Below are 8378 nucleotides of genomic sequence, written 5' to 3'. Positions count from 1 at the left end.
ATGGAAGTATGGCTCAGAGATGGGAAGTGACCATTCTGGGGCACACATCCAATCATTTGCAAAAAAAATGACCCCAGTCCAAGTCTTGTTCCTCTGCCAAACTGCCCAGGAAAAAGCAAAGATGAATTTTTTTCTACTTGGCATAGGCTCGAGCCCTCCTTGCATCGGTCAGTTAAGCTTTTACCAGCACACTGGCCTTCAGGAAGAGCCCGGGGTTGCTTCAGCAACACTCAGCTTCACTCCTGATTCCAGAACCTTCTCATTGCTTCCCAACTCAGTGCTGGGAAAACGGCAGCGTGAGCCCTGACTGAGGACTGTGGCAGTAGAAGTTGAACATTAGCTGAGAAGCAATGCATGACATGAACCCAGGAAATCTACAAGTAAAAACACTAATAAAAAGAGTTTGAAATAACAACAATACTTCCTTAACGCCCCCAGGAGATCACAGATCACAATTGTGTGTACGCATGCTTGTGTCTGTGTGTTTTGGTGTGTGTGTGTTGGCCATCATGAATTGCATGGAGTTTTATAAATTTTAAAACAGCTTCATATCCACTCTATCACGGTTCCCACAGAATGTGACAATATCCATGAAACATTATTATTTGTTTTAACTCCAAATTAGTCCCAGTTTCCATTTTTTTCCTGCCTTCACATTATCTGCAGTTTCCAACCAAACTGAGCTGCTTAGTATCTATCAGCAAAGCTCTGTTCATGCTCTCCCTGTTTTCTGGAATGTCTTCCTTCAATATTGTTTTTCCTAGGAATATCTCCTTCTTATCCATAACACGTGGTATAATCTGCTTCCTCTTGGGAGTTCGTCCTCAGGCTTCTTGCCATCCAGGTCTGGCCTCCCAGTGGCTCAGGGCAGGATCACCCCGGACTCATGGCAGTGTCTGCGCGCCTGGTGCAGTGGTTGGGTAGAGCAGGCCTGCCCCAGGTCTGGGACAGCTAAAGCTGAGCCATTGGCATGATGGCAAAAGTAGATTCAACACAAAATTTGGATCAACACCCACAGGTCCTAACTCCTAGACCAATGCAGGAGTTGAGCAGCTTCGCGAGTCCAAAGCCCTCAAGGAGTCCCCTCTGCAGTGGGCCCACACACACCAGGCTGGTATTTCCTCTGCTCTTCTTGGTGTAGGAGCAGCCACGCAGGAATCTGAAGTCCGTAAGTGAGCGTGTCTTTCCTGCTGGATCAGTTTCTAATTGTGCAGGGGAAGGGTCACAGGGGCTGTCTGGGGTGTGCTTTCATCCCCGGCTTGGATTTTATTTCGCTTCCTTCCTCCTTCCCAACAGCTCTTCTAGTGCCTTGTCATAAAGTTGCGGGGCTTTTAGAATTATTTATAATCTCATTTCAAGTTGAAGTGAACTCTTAAAAACCTCCAATTCCTCCGCTGTGTTTATTTAGGCACAGGTACTATTATAGTCCACAATGATGCATTTGAAAGGAAGGGTCTTGTAAATATTTGTCTGACAAATCCTAATTGGTTACTGGGTTACTTAAAGGGAAAATCATTTTGGTTGAGTCACGATGCTGTGACATGTGACTGACGTTCCCTGAGATCACAAGCAGTGATCATCGCACATGTGAAACCTCTAGAGCTCGGTGCTCGATGGAAATGAAGATGGCTAATCCTGGACCCTGCTCCCTCCAAGTCCAGAGTGCAGAGGGGGAAAGGGACAGCACAGCCAGGTACAGAAAGGACACCCAGGAGAAGCAATCACCTGGACTGAAGGAAACAGTGTTTGAACTCTGTGGATGAGAAGGAAGAAGAAAGGGAAAGGGTGTGGGGACAACCAGGTCCTCATAATCCTCTGGTTACTGGCCAATCTCCCCGGTAAGCAGATGTGGATTTTCTATGAAGCTAATGAAGTTTAAGCTGCAGAGTCCTCAATTCACCGACTCCTTCCAAGGTCTCAGCAATGGAGTCAGCTGCCAATGTTTATAGAACTTGCAAGTAAGCCATTTTAAATGCAATTGAGCACCCATGTCCCCGGCACTGAGTCACCAGCGTTTTTGCCATCCAGTTAATTGACATGAAACCTGAGTCTAGAGAGGAAGCCTACGACTTTCATAAGTCACCACCATGGTGGTGGACTTGCTCATGAAAGTTACCAATTCAAAGAATATTTAAGATTAATAACTGTCCTGGATAGCCCTGAAATCTAACAGCTCATCTAGCAAAGAAACTTGACAGAGGTTTTTCCCAAATTCACAACTGCAAAACACTTTTCTAAAGTACAAATTTTATTTTTAAAAGATGATCCATTTCAGACTAAGGAAAAGACTAAATTATCTCTCCATTTTCTATGTAAAGATGTTATTATAAAATTACTGTCATATGAAGGGCTGACCCCCAAAATGTAGAAGACATAGAGGTGTCACAGACCTCTATTAATTAATAAACTGTGACAGACTTTTTTGGGTTTGTAATGAGTATGTATTCAGCATTTTTGTATTTGATTTTTTAATAATTTCTTTGATCTTAAATAAATATTTACCTTCTTTTTTTTTTTTTTTTTTTTTTTGGTACTGGGGATTGAACCCATGGCCTTGCGCATACAAGGCAAGCACCCTACCAACGGACCTATATTCCCAGCCCCTAATTTTGTTTTTCTAACATTGTAAAAAGGATCCTAAAATTATTTGGGAACCCATAAACCTGCATCAACTGAGCCTTCAATCTGTCTCCCATCCTCCTCCAGAAATTCTGTAATGCAATCATGGGAATTCAGCACTAGGTATCCCTCTTCCTGGAACTCCCCAGGAACCTCCAGCCTGTGACTCCTAAGTGTTTCCTTAGGTCTGTTTCGACCCACCCTGTTGCAGTATGTCTGAGCCCATTCTCCTCTAGTGTGAATATTCTAGAGTTACAGTTCCAAAGAGCCACTCCTGAAATGCCTTGGAAGGAAGTCAGATTCTTAGAAGTTTTGGACACAAAGCTGAATCCTGGGCCATGAGCAGATTCGATAGAGCAGGAAAGAACCTGAAGCCCAGAACAAAGTTTAGCATCCTGAAAGTTTCAATTTGAAATGTGTTATACTGAGCACTTACTGTCTTCCAGGGACTGGATCATGTGCTGAGGATATGGAGAGGAATAAAAGATGGCCAGGTCACCCTCAAGTAAAAAGGCAGTAACTCTAACTAGCATAAGGAGCTAGGGCCGTAGAATCTAGACCTCCTGCCTAGAGTCCCAAGAACATTAAGTGCTCATTAAAAAGCAAGATGGGCCAGGGGCTCTGTGGCGTGAACCTGCAACCTCAGCTACTTAGGAGGCTGAGGCAGGAGGATCTCAAGTTCAAGGTCAGCCTGAGCAACTTAGGAAGATTCTGTCTCAACATAAAAAATAAAAAGGCGGGAATGCAGCTCAGTCCTGGGTTCAATCCCAATTACAAAACAAAACAAAAAAGCAAGCTGAGCAACTGCTAGCATGATGCTGAGTTGAACAAGAGAGAGTGGCTGTGGATCTGTCACTGGCCTTATTAGCCATATTAGTCCTCAAAGCTCTTCGTCACCTGGTACCTTTATTATTATTATTATTATTTTAGAATTTGAATATTTATTTTATAGTTATCGGCAGACACAACATCTTTGTTTTGTATGTGGTGCTGAGGATCGAACCTGGGACTCACGCATGCCAGGCGAGTGCGCTACTGCTTGAGCCACATCCCCAGCCCCCACCTGGTACCTTTATATATATGGAACTTTCTAGGCTCTAGCGTTGTCCCAAGAAAGCAACATAAATTGAGTCCTCATCACGCCACCCTGCAGATAGAGAAACACGAACTTGGAGAGGCTATGGAACTTGTCTACCATCACCTAAGAAGAGGCAGCCTGGCCCTGGAGCTTAGGCTCATTCATTAACCCACAAGCTGCCTCTAACCTAGGGAAGACTCCTGGGCCTTTCCACCCAGGCCAGAGTTCCTGAGGTTCCGTGGCTCCAGGAGACTAGACTAGGTAAAAGAAAGGCAGGACGCACAGGCAGACCCTTCAAGAAAAGTCCACAGCCCAGGTGAGGGATCCCTGGGAGTAGAGTCTAGCATCTGACTGTGAATCTGAGGCTGCCATTTGTTCCCTAAAAGTCACACGACCTGTCTGCATCTCAGCATCTTCACCTGTGACATGAGGACAGAAACCCATCCTGCTGGCTGTCAAGAGCCAGGGTAAGGACCCGGAGCCATTTGATGTTGGATGCATTTTGCAGAAGGAGAGAAGTTCACGGCGAAAACATTAAAAAGTGGAATTCCTGAGGCCCTCCCACCCTCCACCCCTGCCCATGGCATTCCCTGACTGCATTAATCAAGCACATTTCTGAATAAAATTTTCATGTTTCTGACTCTACAGTGATGAATTTGCAACCTCATTCAACAATTCTTGGATAAGGCCAACCCTAAGCACAGACCCACCTGGTTTCTTGGTGGGAGAATCCAAAGGCCAGCTCGTCAGCCGCACCTGGTAGACATTCTAGTCCCCACCGTCAGTGGCCTTTTCCCTCTGCTCCCTCCCCAGGCATAGGGTTCCCAAGGTAGGATCTTCTCCTTTAGCAGAACAGGCTCTATTTCAAGGTAGACATCACCACTTAACTTCACATGGTATGAGTCATGATTCACAGCTCCAAAAAAAAGAATGAAAACTGTTCATTAAAACAGTTGAAAAGCCTCACATCCAGCCTGTCTAGTGCTGGGGTTTTCTCCCTCACCTGGGGGGACTAGGTTACAGGAGACAAGAAAAGTACCTGCACATAGGGCAGGAGGACTGAGAGGGCTGGCAGGCAGGAGTGGAGCCCCTGGCTTTCCCCTCTGGAAAGCCTCCCCTCACTACAGCAAGGGCTGGTGGGCCCCTTCAGGACGGCCCTCATCCCCAGGTTTAATCCACTACCACCCTGAGCACTATGTTAGCACATCTCTCTTGGCTGGTCTCTCCCCCAGACAGTAAGTCCCCTGAGGGCAGATACTGCCCCCAGCATCACTGCAACTCCAGAACTGAGCACAGGGCCTGGCACAGAGCAGACACAAGTAAAAGTCGCCTGTCCCGTCCGGCAGGACACATCAACGTGGGCAGCGAACCTAGATGGGGAGGAATGAAGGGACAAGAGACACGAAAGGTGACAGCAAGACAGGAGTCTGATCAAGCTGCAAATTTTTATTGTTCACAGAGGGGTATTTATTTGCTGGGGATGGGGAAGCTCTCTAATCAGCAATTGCTGGATGTGGGTGGTAAAACTGCCAGCTGCAAGAAGTCTGATGATCCTGATAAAGAGGTCTGATGATCCTGATAACCGCAGGATGTTCCAGGGAGATAGGTGGCTGCAGGATGCCTCCCAGGTAGGATGTCTCCCAGGGGGCTGTCAGGCTATTTTTTGAAGGAGAATTTCCTTCTAGTCCCCGACAGTTGCCTGACCTTGGGACCCCTGCTATGGAGTGGGTTGGTTTCTCCAAAAAGATCTGTTGGAGGCCTGCCCCTCGGTGCTTCAGAATGTGACCTTGTTTTGAAATAGGGTGGTGGCAGATACAGTTAGGATGAGGTCACACTGGAGGAGGGTGAGCCTCTCCCCTAATATATGACTGTTTTCCTTATAAAATGGAGGAGATTTGGACAAAGACACAGGGAGAAGATGACTGTGTGGAGATATATTTGAGGACTCCGTGGGAAGACAAAGGCAGTGATGCTTCTCGAAGCCAAGAGCCATTGTGGATTGCCAGCAGTCCACGGAAGCCAAGAGGAGGCCTGGAGCTGATGCTCCCTCACGGTCCCCAGAAGCCCACCCCACTGACCCTGGCTTCAGATTCCCAGCCTGCAGAACAGTGAAAAGTGATATCCTGTCACTGTGTAACAGGGGTTCACCATGCTTGGAATATAGCCCTCGATGCTCGGCCACTGCAACTTATTTTTAAGAGGACATGTTTCTTCCTCTCTCCCTTCTCTCCCCTAATCTCTTTCTCTTCTCCTCTGTAATCTCTCCACCTCCCTAATCTCCCCCCCTCCCCATCTCAGGGGAAGCAGGATTACCTTTCATCCCCATTCCAGGCAGAGTTATCTGTCCTTCAGCACACACCCACTACAGGAACTGGGGATGGCACCACAAGTTCTCAGAAATGTCTATCTCCCGCTGGGCACCCAGGTGCACGCTTGTAATCCCAGTGGCTGAGGCAGGAGGCTCATGAGTTCAAAGCCAGCCTCAGCAAAAGCAAGGTACTAAACAACTCAGTGAGACTCTGTCTCTAAATAAAATACAAAATAGGACTGGGATGTGGCTCAGTGGCCAAGTGCTCCTGAATTCAATCCTCGGTACCCCCCACCCCACAAAAAAGAAATGACCATCTCCCAAATTAACAAGTGAATGACCACTGCAGACAGAGAATGGGTGGAATGTAGCCTTTGAATCACCCCTTTAAAAGCCTCCTGTTCCCCCAATGGGCAGAATCACAGACTTTGGGACTGGAGTCCCCTGTGTCTCTTCTTTGCTAGCAAAGCAATAAAGCTTCTTTTCCTTTTTCTCAAAGCCATGTTCTCATTATTGGATTGGCATCGGGGACAAGGCCCGAGCATTCTTAACCCAGCATTCTTAATTTTCCATTTCTTATCCCCTCTCCGCTCCCCAGGGACTATTCCTTATTCTTTCATGTTGCATAATCTGGGCTGCAAAAGAGGTAGAGGAGATTGCCATCATCTGTTGTTTAACAGGGATGATCTTTTTTTTTTTTAACCTATAACATTTCATGTGGCTTTTAGGATGCTAGCAGAATTCAAATCACACAAGAAGCCATTGTCAGTAGCCCAAGACCCTCATAGCCAACAACAGCCAGCACCCAGGCCTGTGTGGCCGGAGGAAGGCGGATTCTCTGTCTTCAACTCCAAGAGGATTTGCCAAGTGTCCTGGTGCAGGCTGGTGCCAGAGCAGGGGAGCCCCCAGTGTGCTAAGATAACAAGAAGCCGGGTGGCATGATCTGTCCTGGGCTCCACAAAAGACAGGAAATCCAGAGCCTAAGGTGGAAATTCTGACCTCGGCTCACCCCTGCATTGTGTTGGGTCAGAATGAAAGAAGAACTGCACAAAGGGCTCTGAAGAGTGATCAGGGCCTGGCCCCCGCGGGAGGGCGAGAGGAGACTGTCCCAGGCCAGGTCCCTGGGGGGGGCACACTCATTGGCTCTCAGACGGTGCCAGGACTGCCTACAGCCAGCCCCCCAGCCTCCTGGCACAAGGACACACTGGATCTCGGGGAGCAGGGATCACAGTGCAAGAGAACAGAGGCAGGAGGCTGGGGGCCTGTTCTCCTTCAGCTCAGTCACCAAGGGCTGGCCCTAAAAGGGAAATAACCTCTACTCAAGTCAGGGAGATTATGCAAATCAAATGAGCTAATGGGTAACAATAAGCCATTAGATTTGTGTGGCTTCTGCAATTTACATAACCCTGAAGGTCTTTTATTTCATTTCGTCTGCACCACCTTGTGAAGTTGGAACTTTTCACTGCTTTTTTTTTTACAGACAAGGTCACTAGCTCCAGTCCACACAGCTCAGAGCAGGGCGCTCACTGGGCCACCCCCAGAAAACCTGGGGAGTGGTTCTAGGCCCACCTCGCCTCTGGGGTTCTGAAGAGCGTGGGCCTCCCTGGCTCCTCAGGCTGGGCCTCCTGGCCTCCTCCCCAGGGCCTGCACTTGGTGTGTTCCTTCGGGAAGAAGGCAGATGAGGACTTGTAACCGTGATCCACGTTATGCTTTGGATATAGCCCTGGCTGCACTACAACTTATTTTTAAAATGGACATGTTCTGTTCTCTTCCTGCTTCGCCCTAGTCTCTCCCCCTCCCTAATCTCAGGGGAAACAGGATTACCTTTCTTCTCCGTCTCAGGCAGAGTTATCTGTCCCTGAGCCCACGCCCACCGTAGGCACAAAGTCATCCAGATTTAGGGGATGGTCCCAGCAGATCCCAGAAATGACTATCTCCCAAATTAACAAGTGAATGACCACTCCAGACCTCTTTAATCACCTCTTTAAAAATGCCCTCCCCAAGGGCAGAATCACAGGTTTTGAGACAGGAGTCCCGGGGAATTTCTCCTTTGTTAGCAAAACAATAAAACTTCTTTTTCTTTAGCCAGGGTGGTGCATGCCTGTAATTCCAGCAGCTTGGGAGGCTGAGACAGGAAGATCACGAGTTCAAAGCTAGCCTCAGCAAAAATCAAGGTGCTCAGCAACTCCGTGAGACCCTATCTCCAAATAAAATAGGGCTGGGGAAGTGGCTCAGTGGTCGTGTGCCCCGGAGTTCAATCCCTGGTACCTCCTCTCAGGCAAAAAAAAAAATTTTTTTTCCTTTTTCTCAAAACCGTGTCTTTGTTATTGGATTGGCATCAGGGACCTAGCTTTCAGCAACAGACTGACTTGT

The sequence above is a fragment of the Callospermophilus lateralis genome, chromosome 14 (genome assembly GCF_048772815.1).
Source record: "Callospermophilus lateralis isolate mCalLat2 chromosome 14, mCalLat2.hap1, whole genome shotgun sequence".
Taxonomy (NCBI): Eukaryota; Metazoa; Chordata; class Mammalia; order Rodentia; family Sciuridae; genus Callospermophilus; species Callospermophilus lateralis.
The sequence above is the reverse complement of the archived record's forward strand: the minus strand, read 5'-3'. Positions refer to the sequence as shown.